Source organism: Pan troglodytes, chromosome 13 (genome assembly GCF_028858775.2).
Source record: "Pan troglodytes isolate AG18354 chromosome 13, NHGRI_mPanTro3-v2.0_pri, whole genome shotgun sequence".
NCBI classification, from domain to species: Eukaryota; Metazoa; Chordata; class Mammalia; order Primates; family Hominidae; genus Pan; species Pan troglodytes.
Genome location: NC_072411.2, coordinates 67,975,512 through 68,001,541, shown reverse-complemented (window position 1 = coordinate 68,001,541; position 26,030 = coordinate 67,975,512). Strand labels below are relative to the sequence as shown.

At 39.6% G+C, this 26,030-nt stretch overlaps 1 long non-coding RNA gene across 7 annotated transcripts in view; it reads right to left on the bottom strand.

The window, feature by feature from the left end:
* The window catches only part of LOC107973643 (uncharacterized), a 156,880-nt gene extending 131,602 nt beyond the window's left edge, over positions 1-25,278 (bottom strand). For 4 of the 7 annotated variants that reach the window (XR_008546812.2, XR_010150122.1, XR_010150123.1 and 1 more), the window contains exon 1: positions 24,882-25,278. This is a non-coding gene — a long non-coding RNA (uncharacterized LOC107973643). Of the gene's footprint in view, positions 1-24,864 lie in introns of all 7 variants that reach the window. The other 3 variants (XR_008546810.2, XR_002942741.2, XR_008546811.1) reach the window with 3 other exon arrangements.
* Positions 25,279-26,030: the final 752 nt, after the last annotated feature.

Sequence of the window (26,030 nt, the reverse complement as noted above, 5' to 3'; positions counted from 1 at the left end):
ATTCAGCCTATAGCATATGGCAAACACTATTAGCACATTTGATGTTACTCAATTCTTTCTTATCATTTGAATTAATAAATAAAAAACTAATTATCTGTGAACAATTATAGTTAAAAGAAGTTAACCTTATTAAGCAGTAGAGGTTTTATTTTAAAACATTCAAAGAGATTGCAAAAGATATTTCTGAAATAGAAATTAGTCTTGATTGTTGTAACAAAACAAGACTATGAAATTTACATAGTAGGAAATGAGAAGCCCAAAGATAAACACTACTAAAACTTAGTTCATATTTTTTCATGAGTTGTAAGTATATGTAAAACTAGACCAAAAACATTTACTTAATTTTTCAAACTTCCTAAGCTACTGTTTCTCAATCACTCTTTCAGAAAACCAGAAATACTGTTAGTCTAATAAAATTGCTAAGATCTTGAGCTAATTATTTAACTTTGTTGAACACTGAATTCTCATTTACAAAATGAAGAATTTGAAAGATAAAATCTTTCAAGGTCCATTTTCGTTTTGAAACATTATTTTTCAGAGAGTAAAAACGATTTCTAGTGGCATAAAACAATTATCATAACTAACACAGTGAATCAAGTAAACCTCACATTAATTTTATAGACTTTTAAGACAAAATACAAAGGGTTTCTCCTGACAAGGTATAACTTCCGTCTATGCAGTGATTTTGGTATTATAACTATGAGAGGAAAAAGGATACCAATATTATAGAAGAGCATCCAATTCTTAGGAATTTGTGGAAGATGATAGGAACCTGCGAAAGGTGATTTTCCTCTACTCTGCCCTTCAAGGCTGTGTGTATGTCATCAGGAAGCTCACGTTTCAGCCTCTAATTAAACTCTAAAATAGGATCTAACTCTAGATTATCCTGACAAATATAGACTCCTTGATACTGTCTGAATAACAATTTGGAAATAAATTACTGAATTTTAAGGCCTGCCATATTCAAGTACACATCTTTTTTCTTTATACATAATAGCTGTACCTATTTTAGTCATACATGTAACAATTTGCTATACTCATATAACCAAATCAGGATAACTGAGATATCCTTCATCTTAAATGTTTACCTTTCTTTATTCTAGGGCATTCAAATTATTTCTTTTTAGCTGTTTTGAAATATGCATTCTATTAATGTTAACTATAGTCAACCTACTGATCTATTGAACATCAGGTCTTATTTCTTCTATCTAATTGTACATATGTACTCACGAATCAACCTCTCTTCATTCCCTACTTCCCTCTACCCTTCTAGCATCTGGTAACCACCAATCTACTCTCTACCCCATGAGACCCACTTTTTCAGCTCCCACATATGAGTAAGAACATGCAATATTTCTTTCTGTTCTTTGCTCATTTCACTTAGTATGATGATCTCCAGATCCATTTTCTTTATCCATTCATCTGTTGATAGAGACTTAGGTTGATTCCATATTTTGGCTATTGTGAATAGTGCTGAAATAAACAGGGTTGCAGATATTTTTTGATACATTTATTTCCTTTCTTTTGGATATATACTCAATGGTGGTATCAATGAATCATATGGTAGTTCCACTTGTAGTTTCTTCAAGAACTTCCATCCTGTTTTCCATAATGGCTATACTGATTTACATTCCCACCAATGGTATAAAAGGTTCTTTCTCCACATCTCACCAGCATCTATTATTCCCTATCTTTTTTATAAAAGCCATTCTAACAGGCATGTGCCATGGCGGTTTGCTGCACCCATCAACCCATCATCTAGGTTTTTAGCCCCACAAGCCTTAGGTATTTGTCCTAATGCTCTCCCTCCCCTTGTCCCCAACCCCGCAACAGGCCCCGGTGTGTGAGGTTCCCCTCCCTGATAAGTGGGAGTTCTCATTGTTCAACTCCCACTTATCAGTGAGAACATGTGGTGGTTGGTCTTCTGTTCCTGTGTTAATTTGCTGAGAATGATGGTTTCCAGCTTCATCCATGTCCCTGCAAAGGACATGAACTCATTCTTTTTTATGGCTATATAGTATTCCATGGAGTTTATGTGCCATATTTTCTTTATCCAGTCTATCATTGATGGACATTTGGGTTGGATCCAAGTCTTTGCTATTGTGAATAGTGCTGCAATAAACATATGTGTGCATGTGTCTTTATAGTAGAACGATTTATAATCCTTTGGGTATATACCCAGTAATGGGATTTCTGGGTCAAATGGTATTTCTGGTTCTAGATCCTTGAGGAATCACCACACTGTCTTCCACAATGGTTGAACCAATTTACACTCCCACCAACAGTGTAAAAGCATTCCTATTTCTCCACATCCTCTCCAGCATCTGTTGTTTCCTGACTTTTTAATGATTGCCATTCTAACTGGTGTGAGATGGTATCTCCTTGTGGTTTTGATTTGCACTTCTCTAATGACCAGTGATGATGAGCTTTTATGTTTGTTGGCCACATAAATGTCTTCTTACAAGAAGTGTCTGTTCATATACTTCACCCACCTTTTCATGGGGTTGTTTTTTTCTTGTAAATTTGTTTAAGTTCTTAGTAGATTCTGGATATTAGACCTTTGTAAGATGTATAGATTGAATTTTCTCCCATCCTGTAGGTTGCTTGTTCACTATAATGACAGTTTCTTTTACTGTGCAGAAGCTCTTTAGTTTAATTAGATACTATTTGTCAATTTTGGCTTTTGTTGCCATTGCTTTTGGTGTTTTCGTCATGAAGTCTTTGTCCATGCCTATGTCCTGAATGGTATTGCCTAGGTTTTCTTCTAGGGTTTTTATGGTTTTAGGATTTATGTTGAAATCTCTAATCCATCTCTAGTTAATTTTTGTACAAGTTGTAAGGAAGGGATCCAGTTTCAGTTTTCTGCATATGGCTAGCCAGTTTTCCCAGCATCATTGATTAAATAGGGAATCCTTTCCCCATTGCTGGTTTCTGTCAGGTTTGTCAAAGATTAGATGGCTGTAGATGTGTGGTGTTTCTGAGGGCTCTGTTCTGTTCCATTGGTCTATATTTCTGTTTTGGTTTCAGTACCATGCTGTTTTGGTTACTGTAGCCTTGTAGTATAGTTTGAAGTCAGGTAGCATGATGCCTCCAGCTTTGTTCTTTTTGCTTAGGATTGTCTTGGCTATATGGGCTCTTTTTTGGTTCCATGTGAAATTTAAAGTAGTTTTTTCCAGTTCTATGAAGAAAGTCAATGGTAGCTTGATGGGAATAGCATTGAATCTATAAATCACTTTGGGCAGTATGGCCATTTCATGATATTGATTCTTCCTATCCATCAGTATAGAATGTTTTTCCAGTTTTTTTGAGCCCTCTCTTATTTCCTTGAGCAGTGGTTTGTAGTTCTCCTTGAAGAGGTTTTTCACGTCCCTTGTATTCCTAGGTATTTTATTTTCTTTGTAGCAATTGTGAATGGAAGTTCACTCATGATTTGGCTCTCTGTCTTGTCTATTATTGGTGTATAGGAATGCTTGTGATTTTTGCACATTGATTTTGTATCCCGAAACTTTGCTGAAGTTGTTTATCAGCTTAAGGAGTCCTTGGGCTGAGAAGATGGGGTTTTCTAAATATATAATCATGTCTTCTGCAAACAGAGACGATTTGACTTCCTCTCTTCCTATTTGAATACCCTTTATTTCTTTCTCTTGCCTGATTGCCGTGGTCAGAAATTCAATACTATGGTGAATAGAGGTGGTAAGATAGGGCATCCTTGTCTTGTGCTGGTTTTCAAAGGGAATGTTTTCAGCTTTTGCCCATTCAGTATGATATTGGCTATGAAGGTTTTTCACAAATAGCTCTTATTATTTTGAGATACGTTCCATCAATAGCTAGTTTATTGTTTTTAGCATGAAGCGGTGTTGAATTTTATCAAAGGCCTTTTCTGCATCTATTGAGATAATCATGTGGTTTTTGTCATTGGTTCTGTTTACGTGATGGATTACGTTTACTGATTTGCGTATGTTGAACCAGCCTTGTATCCCAGGGATGAAGCCGACTTGATCATGGCAGATAAGCTTTTTGATGTGCTGCTGGATTCGGTTTGCCAGTATTTTATCAAGGATTTTCACACTGATGTTCATAAGAGATATTGCCTGAAATTTTCTTTTTTTGTTGTGTCTCTGCCAGGTTGGTATCAGGATGATGCCGGCCTCATAAAATGAATTAGGGAGGAGTCCTTCTTTTTCTATTGTTTGGAATACTTTCATAAGGAATGGTACCAGCTTCTCTTAGTACCTCTGGTAGAATTTGGCTGGGAATCAATCAGGTCCTTGGCTTTTTGTTTGTTTGTTTTGTTTTGGTTGGTAGGCTATTAATTACTGCCTCAATTTCAGAATGTGTTATTGGTCTATTCAGGGATTCATTCAACATCTTCCCGGTTTAGTCTTGGGAGGGTGTATGTGTCTAGGAACTTATCCATTTCTTCTAGATTTTCTAGTTTATTTGCGTAGAGGTGTTTATAGTATTCTCTGATGGTAGTCTGTATTTCTGTGGGATCAGTGGTGATATCCCCTTTATCAATTTTTATTGTGACTATTTGATTCTTCTCTCTTTTCTTCTTTATTAGTCTGGCTAGTGGCCTATTTTGTTAATCTTTTCAAAAAACTACCTCCTGGATTCACTGATGTTTTTTGAAGGGTTTTTTGTGTCTCTATCTCCTTCAGTTTTGCTCTGATCTTAGTTATTTCTTGTCTTCTGCTAGCTTTTTAATTTGTTTGGTCTTGCTTCTCTAGTTCTTTCAATTGTGATGTTAGGGTGTCGATTTTAGATCTTTTCCACTTTCTGATGTGCTATAAATTTAGTGCTATATTTATATTTATATATATTATGTATATCTATATTTATATATTTAATGTGCTATAAATTTCACTCTTAACACTGTTTTAGCTGTGTCCCAGAGATTCTGGTACATTGTCTTTGTTTTCACTGGTTTCAAAGAATTTATTTATTTCTGCTTTAATTTTGTTATTTACCCAGTAGTCATCCAGGAGCAGGCTGTTCCGTTTCCATGTAGTTGTGCCGTTTTGAGTGAGTTTCTTAATCCTGATGTCTAATTTGATTGCAATGCAGTCTGACAAACACTTTGTTATGATTTCCGTTTTTTGCATTTGCTGAGAGTGTTTTACCTCCAACTATGTGGTCTATTTTAGAATAAGTGCCATGTGCTGGGAAGAATGTATAATCCATTGATTTGGGGTGGAAAGTTCTGTAGATGTCTATTAGGTCCACTTGGTCCAGATATGAGTTCAAGTCCTGAATATAGTTGTTAATTTCCTGTCTCGTTGATCTGTCTAATATTGATAGTGGGCTGTTAAAGTCTCTCGCTATTATTGTTTGGGGGTCTAAGTCTCTTTGTAGATCTCTAAGAACTTGTTTTATGAATCTGGGTGCTCCTGTATTGGGTGAATATACATTTAGGATAGTTAGCTCTTCTTGTTGCATTGATCTCTTTACCATTATGTAATGCTCTTGTCTTTTTTGATCTTCGTTGGTTTAAAGTCTGTTTTATCAGAGACTAGGATTGCAACCCCTGCTTTTTTTAATTCTTTCCATTTGCTTGGTAAATATTCCTCCATCCCTTTATTTTGAGTCTATGTGTGTCTTTGCAAGTGAGATGGGTCTCCTGATGCACGTGAGATAGGTCAAGACAGATGGGCCTTGACTCTATCCAAATTGCCTGTGTCCTTTAATTGGGCCATTTAGCCCATTTACATTTAAGGTTAATATTGTTATGTGTAAATTTAATCCTGTCATCATGATGCTATCTGTTTATTTTGCATATTTGTTCGTGCAGTTTCTTCATAGTGTCGTTGGTCTTTATATTTTGGTATGTTTTTCCAGTGGCTGGTACCAGTTTTCCCTTTCCATATTTAGTGCTTCCTTCAGGAGCTCTTGTAAGGCAGGCCTGGTGGTGACAAAATCTCTCAGCATTTGCTTATCTGTAAGTGATTTTATTTCTCCTTCACTTATAAAGCTTAGTTTGGCTGGATATGAAATTCTGGGTTGAAAATTCTTTTAAGAATGTTGAATATTGGCCCCCACTCTCTTCTGGCTTGTAGGGTTTCTGCAGAGAGATTCGCTGTTACTCTGATGGGCTTCCCTTTGGAGGTAACCTGACCTTTTTCTCTAGCTGCCCTTAACGTTATTTCCTTCATTTCAACCTTGGAGAATCTGACAATTATGTATCTTGGGGTTTCTCTTCTTGAGGAGTATCTTAGTGGTGTTCTGTGTATTTCCTGAATTTGAATGTTGGCCTGTCTTGTTAGGTTGGGGACGTTCTCCAGGAGGATATCTTGAAGTGTGTTTTCCAAGTTGGTTCCATTCTCCCTGTCACTTTCAGGTACACTAATCAGTCGTAGGTTTGGTCTTTTCACATAGTCCCATATTCCTTGGAGGCTTTGTTCACTTCTTTCCATTGTTTTTTCTCTAATCTTGTCTTCACACTTTATTTCATAAAGTTGATCTTCCATCTCTGATATCTTTTCTTCCACTTGATCAATTTGGCTATTGATACTTGTGTAGGCTTCACGAAGTTCTCATGCTGTTTTTCAACTCCATCGGGTCATTTATGTTCTTCTCTAAACTGGTTATTCTAGTTAGCAGTTCCTGTAACCTTTTGTCAAGGTTCTCAGCTTCCTTGCACTGGATTAGAACATGCTCCTTTAGCTCCAAGTAGTTTCTTATTACCCACCTTCTGAAGCCTACTTCTGTCAACTTGTCAAATTCATTCTCCATCCAGTTTTGTGCCCTCACTGGAGAGGAGTTGCGATCATTTGGAGGAGAAGAGGTGTTCTGGTTTTGGGAATTTCCAGTATTTTGGGGCTGGTTTTTCCTCATTTAGTGGATTTATCTACCTTTGATCTTTGGTGCTGATCCTTTTTTTTTTTTTTTTTTTTGATGTTGATTTTATTGCTTTCTGATTGTTAGTTTTCCTTTTAACAGTCAGGCCCATCTTCTACAGGTCTGCTGGAGTTTGCTGGAGGTCCACTCCAGACCCTGTTTGCCTGGGTATCACCGGTAGAGGCTGCAGAACAGCAAAGATTGCTGCCTGCTCCTTCCTCTGGAAGCTTCATCCCAGAGTGGCACCTGCCTGATGCCAACAGGACCTATCCTGTATGAAGTGTCTGTCAACCCCTCCTGGGAGGTCTCTCCCAGTCAGGAGCCACAGGGGTCAGGGACCCACTTGAGGAGGCAGTCTGTCCCTTAGCAGAGCTTGAGCGCTGTGCTGGGAGATCTGCTGTTCTCTTCAGAGCCAGCAGGCAGGAATGTGTAAGCCTGCTGAAGCTGTGCCCACAGCCATTCCTTCCCCTAGGTGCCTTGTCCCAGGGAGATAGGAGTTTTATCTATAAGCTCCTGACTGAGGCTGCTGCCTTTCTTTCAGAGATGCCCTGCCCAATGAGGAGGAATCTAGACAGGCAGTTTGGCCCCAGGCACTTTGCTGTGCTGTAGTGAGTTTCATACAGTCTGAACTTCCCACAGTGTGAACTTCCCAGTGGCTTCTTTAACACTGTGAGGGGAAAACTGCCTACACAAGCCTCAGTAATGACAGACGCCCCTGCCACCACCAATCTCTATCATCCCAGGTCAACTACAGACTGCTGTGCTGGCAGTGAGAGCTGGGCTCCATGGGAGTGGGACCCGCTGAGTGAGACCACTTGGCTCCCTAGCTTCAGCCCCCTTTCCAGGGGAGTGAACAGTCCTATCACGCTGGAGTTCCAGGTGCCACTGGGGTATGAAAAAAAAACTCCTGCAGCTAGCTCAGTGTCTGCCCAAACAGCTGCCCAGTTTTGTGCTTGAAACCCCGGGCCCTGGTGGTGTAGGCACACAAGGGAATATCCTGGTCTCTGGGTTGCAAAAACCAATGGAAAAGCATAGTATCTGGGCTGGATAGTACAGTCCCTCAGGGCTTCCCTTGGCTACTGGAAGGAGTTCCCCGGCCCCTTGCCCTTCCCAGGTGAGGCGATGTCCCACCCTGCTTCTGCTCTCCCTCCATGGGCTGCACCCCACTGTCTAACCAGTCCCAGTGAGATGAACTGGGTACCTCGGTTGGAAATGCAGAAATCATCCGCCTTCTGTGTTGGTCTCGCCAGGAGCTGCAGACTGGAGCTGTTCCTATTCGGCAATCATGCCAGGTACCCTGTGTAATATTCTCTATCTTGCTTTTCATTTTTTTTTCCTCATGATTTCATATAGCCTGTCTTTTAGTTCACTGATTCTTTCCTCTGCTTAATCCATTCAGCTGTTGAGAGCCTGCAGTGAATTTTTCAGCTCAGCAGATATATTTCTCAGTTCCAAGATTTCTGCTGGCTTTTTTTTATTTCAACCTCCATGTTTAATTTCTCTGATAAATTTCTGAGTTCCCTTTCTGTGTTATCTTAGATACCAGTGAGTTTCCTTAAAACTATTATTTTGAAGTCTTGGTCACGTATTTGATGTACTGTCATCTCATTAGGGTCAATCACTGGTTCTTTACATTGTCCATTTGTGTTGTTCATGGTTTCCTGTTTCCTGTTGTTTCTTGTGGATGTATATTTACGTCTTTGCATTAAAGGATTATTTTAGTCTTCTCTGTCTGGCTTGCTTTGGTTTTAACTGGGGATGGGATGTTAACTTAGAGATTCTTCTTAAATTACCTGTTCAATATCTTATACTTTTTTCTCACTTGCTCACTTCCTCCTTTCAGGACTAGATGGCGCCTTAAACTCAGGTTTGTCTTTGCACTAGCAAACAATCAGAGCACTGCCCATCTGCAATGGGAGATTTGAAAGGGGATATCCTGGTCGTATAAAAAGGCTGGCTGGGGATTTGTGCTCAGGGGACCTGTGACATGTACCTCCTACAGCATGGTGCTGGTGAGCAGCCACTGTAATTTGGCATCTCCTTTGGCCTAAGTACAGAGTAGAGTTTCAAGCACTAAGAATGGTAGTTCCACATTCTCTCCTTGTCTCTGGCTGTTCTCTCCTTCCAGACACTTACAATACTTGCTGTGGATTGAGGCATGAATAGGTCTCCTGCCAGGGAATCCAAGATGGTAGGAAAGCTGGTTGTTCATCTTGATCTCACCTTATCCAGTGCAGAAACTGTGAATCAAGGGACATTTTCTGCAAATTGGTGCGGGGCAGATATTAGGAAGGGGCATTTCGGATATGAAAATTTGATTCTGTTACCATCTGCTCAGAATTTTTTTACTTCTCTATGTCCTCAGGAACTGATTTATCCTCACATTTGAATTTCTGGAAGTCACTGGTGAAATCTCAGGGCTGTATATTTCTTTTAGTTTGTGGGGTGGGGGGAATGAAGAGTGAAGGAAACCTGTGTCTACACAAACATTTTGGAACAGGAAGTCTCCCAGGTACACACCTTGAGAGGTTTTCCTATACCAATATTTTGGGGACTAGGCTCTGTCTAAACCTAAGCTAATTTAGTCTCAGAAGCGGTTCTGTTTTTTGATCTTGCACATCATTGCTGTGCCCCATCCACTGTACACCTTCTCTTTAACTATATAGAAACTATAACCTTGTATAATGCTCTATAGCACTATTGCCATCTAAAAATAGAATAATTGCACACATTCTTCTTATGCCAGATAAAGGCCACCTATCAGTACATCCAGACTGTTCTTTGTGTTCATTACAATATTCTCATGGTGAAGTAAGTTTGATCAATAAATAGTCTTAATACTATATTTTAAAAGTTTTACTAAAGCAGTGGCTTTCAAAGTGTGGTCCCCAGACCAACAGCAACAGCATCACATGGGAACTTGTTAAAAATTTATATTTTTGTCTCCTTCCCAGCATCTCCACTGAATTAGAACCTCTACAGGTAGGGGTCCAGCAGTCTGTGTTTTAACAAGTCTTTCAAGTGATTTTTTTTAATGTTCATTATCTTTATTATTTTATTTAATTTTTAACTTGACATATAAAATTATGTGTATTTACCATGTACGACATATTGTTTTCAAGTGTATATACATTGTGGAATTAATAGATCTAGTAATTAACATATGCATTACCTCACATACTTTTCATTTTTGTCGTGAGAACAATTTATTCTACAACAAGGTAACTGTAGTTAACAGTAAATCATAGTCTTGAAAAATGCTAAGAGACTAGATGAAATGTCCTCCAAGTCATTCTGATGTATGCTCATGTTTGAGAACCACTGCTTCAAAATCTTCTTTGTCTTTTGTATGAGGGAACAATGTCCCCCAGTGGCCACAAATATGTACATTATCTTTTTATGTAAATATGTTTGTACACTGTGTTGAAAATAATTTCCAAAGATAACTTTTATTATGTTTTTAAGTGGGCTTGAAACTCAGTTGCCAAATTTCTTCTCTTTATTCATGATTAAATCCCAAACGGACACTAGACTGCCTAGAAACTAATTCTTACTCAGTATCATGATATCTTTCTCTCTAGAAATCAACCATATCCACAGGCTTACTTGGTGTATTAGTTCACTTTCACACTGCTGATAAAGAAATACCTGAAACTGGGAACAAAAAGAGGTTTGATTGGACTTACAGTTCCACATGGCTGAGGAGGCCTTAGAATCACGGTGGGAGGTGAAAGGCACTTCTTACATGGTGGTGGAAAGAGAAAAATGAGGAAGAAGCAAAAGCAAAGCCCCCTGATAAACCCATCAGATCTCATGAGATTTATTCACTATCACGAGAATAGCATAGGAAACACTGGCCCCCATGATTCAATTACCTCCCCCGGGTCCCTCCCAAAACATGAGAGAATTCTGCAGATAAAATTCAAGTTCAGATTTGGGTGGGGACACAGCCAAACCATATCTTTCTACCCCTGGCCCATCAAATCTCATGTCCTCACATTTCAAAACCAATTATGCCTTCCCAACAGTCCCCCAAAGTCTTAACTCATTTCAGCATTAACTAAAAAGTCCACAATCCAAAGTCTCGTCTGAGACAAGGCAAATCCCTTCCACCTATGAGCCTGTAAAATCAAAAGCAAGTTAGTTACTTCCTAGATACAATGGGAGTACAGGTATTGGGTAAATACAGCCATTCCAAATGAGAGAGACTGGCCAAAAGAAGGGGGTTACAGGGCCCAAGCAAGGCCGAAATCCAGCAGGGCAGTCAAATTTTAAAGCTCCAAAATGATCTCCTTTGACTCCAGGTCTCATATCCAGGTCACGCTGATTCAAGAGGTGGGTTCCCATGGCCTTGGGTAGCTCTGTCCCTGTGGCTTTGCAGGGTACAGCCTCCCTCCCGGCTGCTGTCACGGGCTGGTGTTGAGTGTCTGTGGCTTTTCCAGGTTCATGGTGCAAGCTGTTAGTGGATCTAACATTCCAGGGTCTGGATGACGGTGGCTCTCTTCTCACACCTTCACTAGGCAGTGCCCCAGTAGGGACTCTGTGTGGGGCCTACGACCCCACATTTCCCTTCTGCATTGCTCTGGCAGAGGTTCTCCATGAGAGCCCTGCCCCTGCAGCAAACTTTTGCCTGGGTATCCAGGTATTTCCATGCATCTTCTGAAATCTAAGCAGAGGTTCCCAAACCTCAATTCTTGACTTCTGTGTAGCCGCAGACTCAACACCACATGGAAGCTGCCAAGGATTGGGGCTTCTAACCGCTGTAGCCATAGCCTGAGCTCTACATTGACCCCTTTCAGCCATGGCTGGAATGGTTGGGACACAGGGCTCCAAGTCCCTAGGCTGCACACATATGGGGACCCTGGGCCCGGCCCACAAAACCACTTTTTCCTCCTGGACCTCCAGGCCTCTGATGAGAGGGGCTGCTGTGAAGGTCTCTGCTATGGCCTGGAGACATTTTCCCCATGGTCTTGGGGATTAACATTAGGCTCCTGGCTACTTATGCAAATTTCTACAGCTGGCTTGAATTTCTTCTCAGAAAATGGGTTTTTCTTTTCTACTGCATTCGTCAGGCTGCAAACTTTATGCTCTGTTTCCCTTTTAAAATGAAATGCTTTTAACAGCACTGAAGTCACCTTTTGAATGCTTTGCTGATTAGAAGTTTCTTCTGCCAGATACCCTAAATCATCTCTCTCAAGTTCAAAGTTCCGCACATCTCTAGGGCAGGGGCAAAATGCCACCAATCTCTTTGCTGAAATATAACAAGAGTCATCTTTGCTTCAGTTCCCAAGAAGTTTCTCATCTCCATCTGAGACCACCCCTGGACCTTATTGTCCATGTTGCCATCAGGTTTTTGGTCAATGCCATTCAACAAGTCTCTAGGGAGTTCCAAACTTCCCCACATTTTCCTGTATTCTTCTGAGCCTTCCAAACTGTTCCAACCTCTGCCTGTTACCCAGTTGCAAAGTCACTTCCACATTTTTGGGTATCTTTTCAGCTGCACCTCACTCTACTGGTACCAATTTACTGTATTAGTCCATTTTCACACTGCTGATAAAGACATACCCAAAACTGGGAACAAAAAGAGATTTAATTGGACTTACAGTTCCACATGGCTGGGGAGGCCTCAGAATAATGGCAGGAGGTGAAAGGTACTTCTTACATGGTGGCAGCAAGAGAAAAATGAGGAAGAAGCAGAAGCAGAAATCCCTGATGCTCACGCCTATAGTCCCAGCACTTTGGGAGGCTGAGGTGGGCGGATCACAAGGTCAGGAGATCAAGACCATCCTGGCTAACACGGTGAGACCCTGTCTCTTTCTTTAAAACTCTTTCTTTAAAACTACAAAAAAATCAGCCAGGCATGGTGGCAGACGCCTGTAGTCCCAGCTGCTCTGGAGGCTGAGGCAGGAGAATGGCATGAACCCCGGAGGCGAAGCTTGCAGTGAGCCCAGATCACACCACTGCACTCCAGCCTGGGCAACAGAGCGAGACTCCGTCTCCAAAAAAAAAAAAAGAAAAAAAAAAAAGAAATCCCAGATGAATCCATCAAATCCTCTGAGACTTATTTACTATCACGAGAATAGCATGGGAAAGACTGGCCTCCATGATTCAAATATCTCACCCTGGGTCCCTCTCACAACACAGGGAAATTCTGGGAGATACAATTCAAGTTGAGATTTGGGTGGGGACACAGCCAAGCCATATCACTCAGTGCTCAGAAAATGGGATAAATTTCTTGACCTTTCCTTCTATTAGAGCCTCTAGTGGACTCCCTACTGCCAAATTAAAGTGGACCCTTGAGGTTTGTGTCCTAGATTCAGCTCTCCTGGGCATACCACACAACCATTTATCTGAGATTTTGTCTTCTCTGGGTGCACTGCTACAGACGAGCAGCTGGATCCCTAAAAATTACAGGACCTATTGGCTTTTATCCCTTTCCCAGTTGTGGAAACTGCTCTTCCCTCTCTTGCTTCAGAGGTACTCCTCTATCTCTTCCTGCCCTCCAAGAAACGCAGATTTATTTCTTTAACAAATTTAGTCTTTTATAAAAGACCGAAATGTCTTTTAAAGTGGTGTCCAGTAGAACTTCCTAAGAGGATAAAAATGTCCAATTCAGTAACCACTAGCCACATGTGCCCACTGAGCATTTAAAATGTGGGTAGTGCAACAAATCAGTTTTTAATTACATCTAATTTTAATGTAAATTTAAACAGCCTCATGTGACCAGTGGCTACCTTATTGGGCTGCACAGTTTTAAAGCACAGCAGGCTTTTTCTTTTATCCTGCTGTAAAAATACAAATAGCCTGGCTATCTACTTGAAACAGAGAATGAAAAATATAAAGAGCAATACAAAATAGCATTTCTAAAATGTTCTCTGGTGATGAGCATGAGGCATTCATTATACTCTGCTTCAATTTTTCTGTATGTTTGAATATTCTCAAAATAAACATTTGGGGAAAGAAACATACTGCCACAAATTAAAGCACAGTTATAAATAAATTTCTGAAGAGGGATCCTGAGGCGTGAGCTCCAGCTGTTTTCATTTTGCTAATTCCGACAAGTGGATGGGCTGATTAGGAAGGCCCAGTGTATGAGAAAGCAACAGTTGGATAAAAAGCAAGAGCCTGGGCCCGGCACGGTGGCTCAGGCCTGTAATCCCAGCACCTTGGGAGGCCGAGGCGGGCAGATCACGAGGTCAGGAGATTGAGACCATCCTGGCTAACATGGTGAAACTCCTTCTCCACTAAAAATACAAAAAAAAATTAGCCAGGCGTGGTGGCTGGCACCTGTAGTCCCAGCTAGTCAGGAGGCTGAGGCAGGAGAATGGCGTGAACCCGGGAGGCGGAGCTTGCAGTGAGCAGAGATCGCACCACTGTACTCCAGCTTGAGCGATGGAGCCAGACTCCATCTCAAAAAAAAAAAAAAGCAAGAGCCTGGACACCATGGAGGGGGGCAGGGGGCGGGGCGTAACAAATAACCCTTCTCAGCTGGTAGGAGGAAACATAACCTCTGCCTCCAAGCATTACTCTGAATGGAAGGGATTCTCTTCCTGAGAAAGATGGAGTCTGGATGCTGTCATGAGGACGGAGGAATGCTGCATCAGTGTGAAGTGATACTTGGATGAGCTTCTGGCCTCTTTTCTTATATAAACAGATGTCTTAACTGGAGGAAGAAGAAGTATCTAGGGCAAGCGAGTTGAAACAACAAGCTGATCAGATGCAGGAAGGGTGGCACACTGTGCCACCCCAAAATATACCACTTTGGCATAGTATTATTACTGAGCTAAAGAATTTGAAAAGCAGTAGATGCAAAAGGGCATGGTAGTCTCCCCTTTTCTTCCTGAAAACAGGAGATTAAAAACTTTCATGTGAATGATGTCCTCCTTGTACCCAGAGAAAAGCAGCATTCTTCAGTAGGGAGTGATAGCCAAGAGAATTCAGTATAAACAGACCTTTGAAAAATAGTTCTTATCTTCCATTTAGCCTCTCCACATAAGTTAATTACTATTCTATAATTGTCTCCCTTTGTTAAACCTCATATAAAAGCATTTAGCTTTTGCTACTTCTTGGGGTCTTCATTTGCTTATGAAGGCTCCCATGTCACATGAAACTTATATTAAACACTTTGCATGCTTCTCTCTTGTTAATGTGTTACACTAAATTCATTCTCAGGATCAGCCAAAGTACCTAAGAGGGTAGAGGTAAAGTTTTTACTCTCCTACAGTTAATTCAGTGAAGCAGCGGCATTATGTATTGGCTACTAATAAACAGATGCTGAAATGGATTCAGGGAAGAGAGAAACCAATGAAAAAGTCAGGGAAAGGAAGATCAGTGAGAAAAATCAGATACAATGTATCCAAAGAAGGTCACATATAGAGCATAACAGAATCCACAACCTCAATTCTACTGAAGTCTCTGTCTACTCCTTTATTGTTGCAGAGGAAACATTTGGCATTAGCATGTGTTTCCTCTAAAGAGTTTGATGACTACTGGGAAACACTGCTATAAACAAAGTTATCAAGAATCAAATATCAATACCCTATTTTTTCTCAAACTTAAGACAAAAATTAGAATGCAGCATTGGTTTTCTCACATTCAAAAGGAATATGTCGTGAATTTGACATTGGGTAAGATTTTTCAGATGTGAATTTGGACTTCAGACAGTAAAATCTAAAATATTGTACTGTTTATCTGAATGTCACACCAGGCAGAGGGAGGAGTTATCACTATTTCTTATTCTTATTCTATCAATTAGAAAAAATGATTATTTAAAGAAGTAGAAGGAAAAACAGATGGCATCTTGTCTGAAGACATTTTGTATATCACAGTTGTAAACACTTAAATAATTCATTATTTCTATTTCGAAAGAACAGACTCTTAAATGTATCTTTCTGTGTCTTCTCTCTCCTACTTTTGCTTAGATAAAATGTCAAGATCTAGCCAAGAAAATCAAGAAAAAAATAACTCTCCTGGTAAGTTGCTGTCATGATATTTGAGTAGAAACATTCCCAACATCTGATAATGCAGGTAAGCAGGAAGTAAATGTATGGCTATCAGAAATTCTTAGTCATCAGGTATGTGAGCTGCTGGAGTGTTTTTAAAGAAAAACAAAGTATCATACAATAGTCTAAAAGAAGTCAATTGAAGAAATTCAGTCAAAGAATTTCCTGGACTGTAACAAATGATGTGAATTTCGCTTAAACCCTAAAGCTCGGCAGAGACCACACACTTTAGGCTCTTGATGACTGCAGCTTTGAAAACAGTTATTAAACCTGTCATAACTTGTAATTTATTGTAATTTACTCATTCCCTTTGTTAAGATATGTTTAATGTGTATTTACCTTTATTAGACTTTAAGCTCCAGGATGGTAGGTACAAAAAATTTGTTCTCTGCCATAGGAACTCATTAATTGTTTAATGAATAAATGAACAAATGATTTAACAATACGTTGTTAGAACTCAGATTACATCCCCAACTTTCATCATAGTGAGTGCCATTTAGCAAAGGAACTGTAAACAGCAAATGACTGACCATTATCATCTTCTCCATAATTTAAATGAATAAATTTAAAGAATTTTAAAGGGATAGATTATGACAAGTATCTTATTTTTTGCATTAGCAGCTACTATACTTCATAACACTATTCAAAAATGTAATACATTTGTACTATTTTATTTGGAAAAGAAAAGAGCCATATATGGTATATGCTAGGATCCCAACCTCAGAGTGGTCAGATGGCTTGCCCCATACTTAAACAGCTGGTTAAGAAGCTTTCCTATGTCTGTGCTATGAAGCTTTCCTGTAAATGTGTGTGAACTTTTACATAGGGCTTTTCAATTTTTGAAATACTTTCATATAATATCATTTAGTCTAAACATTCACAAAGCACATACTACAATTCCTATGTCCAATTATCCATTACACATATATAAACTAAAGCAGAGAAAAGTTAACGACTTGACTTCCAGTAATAAAATGGCTGCATAGAAGCAAGATGGCTTTAGTCACCCGTCTCCCACAGAAAATAAAAAACAAACATACAGTGCCCAGAACTCAGATATGAAGATGAGACAGTTCCTGGAGCCACCAAGAAGTGAAAAAAAATATAGAAGGTAACAAAATCAGACTTCCACATCTCTGATGCTCCTCCCTCCATTCTGCCCAGTACCAAACAAATGGAAAAATTTTCCCCAACTCATAGTTTCCACACTAGAAAAAGTGAGACTGAGATACACAACCAGTTCTCCACCATACTGGGTTCCCAGGCAAAAGATCTGTCCGTGCCTTAACCAGTGGGAAGCATCCCAAGTGCCTGAAGGGAGAAATATCTCTGAGGACAGGTAGAGACAAAGGGGAGGCAGGACTACCATCTCAGCCCTGGAAACTCTGCTCTGTAATGCAAAGGAAACACCAAATCAAAGTAGCCGCTCAGTAGGACCACACTATAGGAGGTTTGTTCCACAGGTCTCCTGGGCACAAAGCCCTATTCAGCCTACCCATACTGCCAGGATATCCCCTTTGGTGCCTCCTCTATTTGGAAAGGAAGCACTGAGATTGTTTAGTAGAGTCAAGGCAAACCTGGGCTTAACGTGCCAAAGGCAGCTGAAAAGGAGGCAGTAGCCTAGTGGTAAAGAACCTTTAAGCAAATATATTCAATAAAAACCCAAACAAGCCAGAGAAAGAAGACTGAAATAAATAATAAATCATTCAATGCAAAGACATAGATGTACATCCACAAAAAACAACAGCAAAGAGGGAACCATGATTTCCCGAAAGCAAGGAACCTAACAACATAGTGATAATTTGAGCTCTCTGACCAACAATTTAAAATAGCCTCTTGAAGAAAGCTCAATGATCTCCAAGTTAACACAGAAAAGGAGCTCAGAAATTTATCAGATAAATTAAACACAGAGATTAGAATAATTTTTAAAAAATAAAACAGAAATATTGAAACTGTGAAATATATTTGCTGAATGTCAAAATTCATTAGAGGCTGTCAACAGCAGAATGGATCAAGCAGGGGAAAGAATCTGTAATCTTGAAGACAGGCTGCGGGATAATGCAGTCAGAAGAATAAAAAAAAAGAATGAAAAGCATGAAGAACACTTACAAGATATAGAATATTACCTGAAAAAGTAAAATCTAAGAATTATTGGTGTTCAAGAGTGAATGGAGCAAGAGCAAGAAGTAGAAAGCTTATTTAAAGAAATAATAACAGATAACTTCACAAAACTTCAAAAGAAACATTCGGGTATAGGAAGGTCAGAGAACACCAAACAGATCTGACCCAAATAACACTACCCCAAGGAATATAATAATCAGATTCTCAAAGGTCAAGGACAAAGTGAGAATTCTAAAAGCAGCAAGAGAAAAGAAGTAAATAACTTATAAAGGATCCCCAATTCCTTTGGCAACAGATTTTTTTTTTCAATGGAAATCACACAGGAACGGAAAGAGTGCACCAACATTTTCAGAGTGTTGAAAGAAAAAAACTGCCATTCGAGAACACTTTAATTAGCAAAGTTATCTTTCAAATATGAAGGAGAGATAAAGTCTTCCCCGAACAAGAGCTGAGAGAATTGACCACCATCAGACCCATTTTTAAAGAAATGCTAAAGGGAGTTCTATAATCTGAAAGGAAAACAACAACAAAAAAATTGAAGATATAAAACCTACCAGTAAAATGAAGCACATAGACAAACCCAGATTACTGTAATACTGCATGGTGTGCAATTCACTGATTCCTCTAACACAAAACCCAAAAGAAAAATCTATCGAAAGCAGTAATAGCTACAGCAACTTGTTAAGAGAGAGAGATAATATAAAAATATGTAAATTGAGACGATTAAAAGTCAAAAAGTGGGGGAATAGGGTTAAAGCGTAGATTTTTTTTTATTTCTTTCTATCCTATTCTGCCTGAAAGTGAAGAGATGGAAAAAGATATTACATGCAATTGGAAACCAAAGAAAAAGCAGGAGTGGCTACACTTATATGAGATAAAATAGCCTACGTATCAAAGACTGTAAAAGGAGACAAAAGGTCACTATATAATGATAAAGGAGTCAAGTCAGCAAGAAAATATAACAATTATAAATATCTGTGCACCAAACACTGGAACATCTAAGTATATTCAGCAAACATTAATAGATCTTAAGGGAGAGATAGATTGTAATACAATAATAGTAGGGGACTTTATCACCCCACTCTTAAAAATGAAGAGATCATTAAGAGAGAAAATCAAAAAGGAAATAATGGAGATAAACTACATACTGAAAGGCCTAACTAACATTTACAGAACATTTCATCCAACTGCTACAGAATAACATTGTTTCTTTTCATTAATACATAGAACATTCACCAGAATAAACAATATCTTAAGTCACAAAACAGGTTCCAACCAATTCAAATTGTAGAAACAACCAAGCGTGATAGCTTGTGCCTGTAGTCCTAGTTACTTAGGAGGCCAAAGCAGAAGAAGAGAATTGGTTGAGCCCAGGAATTCAAGGTAACAGTGAACTACAATTGCATGATTGTACTCCAGCCTGGGTGGCAGAGTGAGACCTTGTCTCCAAAATAAATAAATAAATAAAATAAAACAAAATGTAGAAATTCTATGAAGTATCTTTTCTGACCACAGTAGAATAAAAGTAGAAATCAATTAGAGAACCTCAGAAGCTTCATGAAATTACACAGCATGGAAATTAAACAGCATGCTCCAGAACAAACAATGGGTAAATGTAGAAATTAAGAAGAAAATTAGAAAATTTATTGAAATAAATGAAAATGGAAATATAACATACCAAAATCTATGGAATACAGCAAAAGCAGCTCTAAGAGGGAAATTTACCACAATAAATGTCTACATCAGAAAAGTAGAGAGACTTCAAATAAACAAACTAATGATGCACCACAAGAAACAAGGAAAGCAAGAACAAATCAAACCCAAAATTAGTTGACAAAAAGAAATAATAAGGACCAGAGCAGGAAAAAATACAATTCAGACTATAAAAACAATAAAGAAGATCAACAAAATGAAAAGTTTTTTTTTAAAGATAAAAATCCAATAAACCTTTAGCTAGACTAGAAAAAAAAGAGAAAAACCTAAATAAATAAAATAAAAAATGAAAAATGGAACATAACAACTGAAACCACAGAAATACAAGGAATCATTACAGACTGTCATGAAGAACTATATGCCAACCTATTGGAAAATTTAAAAGAAATAGATAAATTCCTGGACACATACAACCTAGTAAGATTAAACTATGAAGAAATACAAAACTTCAACAAACCAGTATCGAGTAATGAGATAAAAGCCATAATGAAACGTCTCTCATCAAAGAAAAACCTAGGGCCTGATGGCTTCACTGCTGAATGCTACCAAACATTTAAAGAAAATGTAATACCAATTTTACTCAAACTCTTCAAAAAAAAATTGAGGAAGAGGGAATACTGTGGAACTCATTCTACAAGGCCAGCATTATACTGCTACCAAAAGCAAGAAGGATACAACAAAAAAAGAAAAACATAGGATAATATCACTGATGAACATAGAGGCAAACATCCTCAGCAGTATAGTAGTAAACTGAATTTAACCACACATTAAAAGGACCATTCACCATAATCAACTGGGATTTGCCCCAGGGATCCAAGTATGATTCAACATATGCAAACACGATACATCCCATTAACTCGATCAAGAACAAAATCCATGTGATCACTTCAATAGATGCAAAAAAAGGCATTGGACTAAAAATAGAAAAAATTAGCCAGGCATGGTGGTGGGCACCTGTAATCCTAGCTACTCACGAGGCTGAGACAGGAGAATCACTTGAACCCGGGAGGCCGAGGTTGCAGTGAGCCAAGATCGTGCCACTGCACTCCAGCCTGGGCGACAGAGTGAGACTCTGCCTCAGAAAAAAAAAAAAAAAATCGACATCTCTTTATGATAAAAACCCTCAACAAATTGGGTATGGAAGGAACATTCCTCAAAATCATAAAGGCCATATATGACAAATCCACGGCTAACACTGTTCTGAAAAGGGAAAAATTGAAGGCCTTTCCTCTAAGATTTAAAATAAGACACGGATGCCTACTTTTTTGGGGGGGGACAGAGTCTCGCTCTGTCGCCCAAGCTGGAATGCAGTGGCGCTATCTCGGCTCACTCCAAGCTCCACCTCCCGGGTTCTCGCCATTCTCCTACCTCAGCCTCCCAAGTAGCTGGGACTACAGGCGCCCGCTACCACACCTGGCTAATTTTTTGTATTTTTAGTAGAGGCGGGGTTTCACCGTGTTAGCCAGGATGGTCTCGATCTCCTGACCTCATGATCCACCCACCTCAGCCTCCCAAAGTGCTGGGATTACAGGCGTGAACCACCGCGCCCAGCCGGATGCCTACTTTCACCACTTTAACATAATACTGGAACTCCTGGCTAGAGCAATTAGGCAAGATAAAGAAATAAAGGGCATCCATATTTAAAAGGAAAAGTCAAATTAGCCCTGAACACAGATGATATGATCTTAAATTTAGAAAATCCTGGACTCCATCAAAAAAACTGTTAGAACTGACAAATGAATTCAGTAAAGTTGCAAGACACAAAATCAATACACAAAAATCAGTAGCATTTATATATGCCAACAGCAAACAATATGAAAAGGAAATCAAGAAGCAATCACATTTACAATAGCTAAAAAAACATAAAATACCTAGAAGTCAATTTAACCAAAGATGTGAAAGATCTTCATAAGGAAAATGGTAAAACGCTGATGAACGAAACTGGAGAGGACACACAAATAAATGGAAGGATATTCCATGCTCATAGATTGGAAGAATAATATTGTTAAAATGGCAATCCTATTCAAAGCAATTTACAGATTCAATGCAATCCTTATCAAAATAAGAATAAAATTCTTCATAGAAATTGAAAAAAATAATCTTAAAACTTATCTGGAACCACAAAAGACCCCTAATAGACAAAACAATCCTGAACAAAAAGAACAAAGCTAGAGGCATCACATTATCTCACTTCAAAATTTATGACAAAGCTATAGTACCAAAACAGCATTGTGTGGGCATAGACCATACAATGTGTACAGGACAGACACATAGACCAATGGACCAGAACAAAGAACACAGATGTAAAGCCATGCCTTTACAGTCAACCTATTTTTGACAAAGGCTCCAAGAACACCATGGGGAAAGGATAGTCTCTTCAATAAAGGGTGCTGGGAAAACTGTGTAACCGAATGTAGAAGAATGAAACTAGGCCCCAAATTCCCACCATATACAAAAATCAAATCAAAATAAAGACTTTAAGACCTGAAACTTTGAAACTACCAGAAGAAAACATTGAGGAAATGCTCCAGGACATTGATAGAGGAAAAAATTGTATGTGTCAGACCTCAACAGCATAGGCAATCAAAGCAAAAACAGATAAATGGGATTACATCAAGCCAAATATCCTCTGGACAGCAAAGGAAACAATCATCACAGTGAAGAGATAACCCATAGAATAGGAGAAAATATTTATAAGCTCTCCATCTGAGAAGAGATTAAAAACCAGAATACATAAGGAGCTCAAACCACTCAATAGGAAAAAAATATCTGATTTAAAAATGAACGTAAGCTCTCAACACACTTTTCTCAAAAGAAGACATACACATGCCTAACAGGGATAGGAAAATTGCTCATCAATAATAATCAGAGAAATGAAAATCAAAACTATAATGAGATATCATCTCACACCGATTAAAATGGCTTTTGATCAACAAGACAGTCAATAACGGATGCTGGTGAGGATGTGGAGACAGGGGAACCCTCACACACTGTTGGTGGAAATATAAATTAGTACAGCCATTATGGATAACAGGATGGAGCTTCCTCAAGAAACTAAAAATAGAACTACCATATGATCCACCAATTCCACGGAGTATATATTCAAGAGAAAGAAAATCAGTATACTGAAAAAGATCTGCACTTCCATGTTTATTGCAACACTATTCACAAGAGCCAAAATATGGAATCAATCTAAGTGCCCATCAGTGAATGAATGGATAAAGAAAATTTAGTATATATACACAATGTGATATTGTTCAGCCACAACAACGAAGTCTTGTCATTTACAGCAACACGGATGGATTTGGACGTCAGTATATTAAAGTGAAATAAGCCAAGCACAGAAAGACAAATATTGTGTGTTCTCACTGACATGTCGGAGCTAAAAAATCAATCTCATGAAAATAGGGAGTAGATTGGTAGTTGCCAGAGGACATGAAGGGTAGGGAAGTAGCAGAAAGAAGAGAAATTGATTAATGTGTATAAACATATAGTTGACAAAAGAAATAAGACCTAGTGTGAGACAGATCAGTAGGGTAAGTTTACAATATTCTTTTGTGCTTTTCAAAATAGTTAGAATAATTTGAATGTTTCTAGCATAAAGGACATATAATTAAAGTGATGAGATCCCAAGCACACTGATTAGATCTTTATAAAGTATGAATCTATATTATCACATGTAACTGAAATAATAAATATCTATTATGCATCAATAAAATACATTTTTTTCTTAGACAGAGTCTCACTCTGTTGCCCAGGCTAAAGTGCAGTGGTGTGATTTCAGCTCACTGCAACCTCCACCTCCCAGGTTCAAGTGATTCTCCTGCCTCAGCCTCTGGAGCAGCTGGGATTACATGCACCTGACACCACGCCCAACAAATTTTGTATTTTTAGTAGAGATGGGGTTTCACCATGTTGGCCAGGCTGTTCTCGAACTCCTGACCTCAAGTGATCTGCCCACCTCACCCTCCCAAAGTGCTGAGATTATAGGCATGAGTCACTGTGTCCAGCCTAAAGTAATTTCTTTTAAAAAAGTTAATGACTTACCCAAAGTTGTGAAGTTATTGAGGGACAGAACTCTAACAACTCAGCAATTCTGATTTCAGTTAACCTAACTGTTCCATGATGTTGCCTCTGAGACTGAATTATGTGCTAGTTAGTTTGGATTTCATACATTTTTAACTTCTATACATAATTTCAATTTTATAGTAATAATGTTAAAAAACACTTTGAGACAAATTTAGCAGTTTATTTGAGCAAAAAAATGATTCACGAATTGGGCAGCACTTGGAACCAGTCAAGGTTCAGAGAGGTCTACCCAGCAACTTCTTTAGGTAGTATCTACAGACAGAAAAAGGAAGCCACATACAGAAACAGCCTGATTGGTTATAGTTTGGTATTTGCCTTATTAGAACATGTCTGAGCAGTTTGCGACTTGTTATTGGCTGATATGATTGGCCAAAACTTGGCTGTTTAAAAAACATACTCTTAGTTACATTTCAGTCTGTTTACGTATAGCTTATGGTGCAGTATGTATGAAGGTTTCTTTAGGCCAAATTTAATTTAATTTAACAAGCCTTAAAAAGAAAGAAAAGGCAAACACTCTTCTTATTCACAATTGTTGTGCAGGCTAGATTGGACGGTGGAAAACTATTGGTCTTAGCTTTCGGCTTCATCTTACTCTTCCATAAAATGAAACTGTTCAAGCTGCTAACATTATTTTCACCTCCCAAATTTAATGATGACATATACTTACCTCTGTTTTATTTTTAGTGTATTTACTTTTACTTTGTTTGTTACCAAAACTCCCTAGTTTTCCTAAGTGTTTTTCTTTAATTTGAATATATAAAATAATACAGCTACAAGTGGATCAGTATAAGAATTGGAGGAGGAGAAAATCAAACACAGATATGATTGAAAAAAACTATCAATGCTGTAAAACTTTCTAAATACTTATGTGATCAATACTGTACTCTGGAGTAGTTGGGAGTACAAGTGATTATAGGTAACAGTAATTCAGTACTTACCATACCCCTAATACTGCTCTGTACTTTAAATATTAACTTATTTAGTCTTCTTAACAATTTTCTGAGGTGTTAGTCTGATATTACAGCTGAAGTATACAGAGAAGTTAAATAACTTTTTCCAACTGAATAGCCAGTGAATAGTAGTATTAATGAGAGGTGACAACCTGCTAGCAGCACTCACTCGCTCTTGGCGTCTCCTCGGCCTCGGCGTCCACTCTGGCAGTGCTTGAGGAGCCCTTCAGCCCGCCGCTGCACTGTGGGAGCCTGTCTCTGGGCTGGCCAAGGCCGGAGCCGGCTCCCTCTGCTTGCGGGGAGGTGTGGAGGGAGAGGCGCGGGCGGGAACCGGGGCTGCGCTTGGCGTTGGCGGGCCCGCGCGAGTTCCAGGTGGGCGCGGGCTCCGCCCGCCCCGCACTTGGAGCAGCGGGTCGGCACCGCTGGCCCGAGGCAGTGAGGGGCTTAGCACCCGAGCCAGCAGTTGCGGAGAGTGCACCGGGTCCCCCAGCACTGCCAGCCTGCCCCTGCGGCGCTCGAATTCTCACGGGGCCTCAGCCGCCTCCCGCGCGGCAGGGCTCGAGACCTGCAGCCCGTTATGCCATGCGCGAGCCCTCCCCTCTCCCGGTGGACTCGTGCGCAGCCCGAGCCTCCTCGAAGGGCGCCGCCCCCTGCTCCACGGCGCCCGGTCCCATCCACTGCCCAAAGGCTGAGGAGTGCGGGCGCGTGGCGCGGGACTGGCGGGTAGCTCCGCTGCAGTCTCGGCGGGCCGGGAACCACTAGGTGAAGCCAGCTGGGCTCCTGAGTCAGGTGGGGACTTGGAGAACTTTCATGTCTAGCTAAAGGTTTGTAAATGCACCAGTCAGCACTCTGTGTCTAGCTCAAGGTTTGTAAACGCACCAGTCAGCACCCTGTGTCTTGCTCAAGGTTTGTAAAGGTACCAATCAGTGCTCTGTGTCTAGCTAATCTGGTGGGGACTTGAAGAACTTTTGTGTCTAGCTAAAGGATTGTAAATTTACCAGTCAGCACTCTGTGTCTAGCTCAAGGTTTGTAAACACACCAGTCAGCACCCTGTCAAAACGGACCAATCAGCTCTCTGTAAAACAGCCCAATTAGCTCTCTGTAAAGCACACCAATCAGTAGGATGTGGGTGGGGCCGGATAAGGGAATAAATGCAGGCCACCTGAGCTAGCAGGGGCACTCTACTGGGGTCCTCTTCCACTCTGTGGAAGGTTTGTTCTTTTGCTGTTTGCAATAAATCTTGTTGCTGCTCACTCTTTGGGTCTGCGTGCGTTTATGAACTATAACACTCACCGTGAGGGGCCGCGGCTTTATTCTT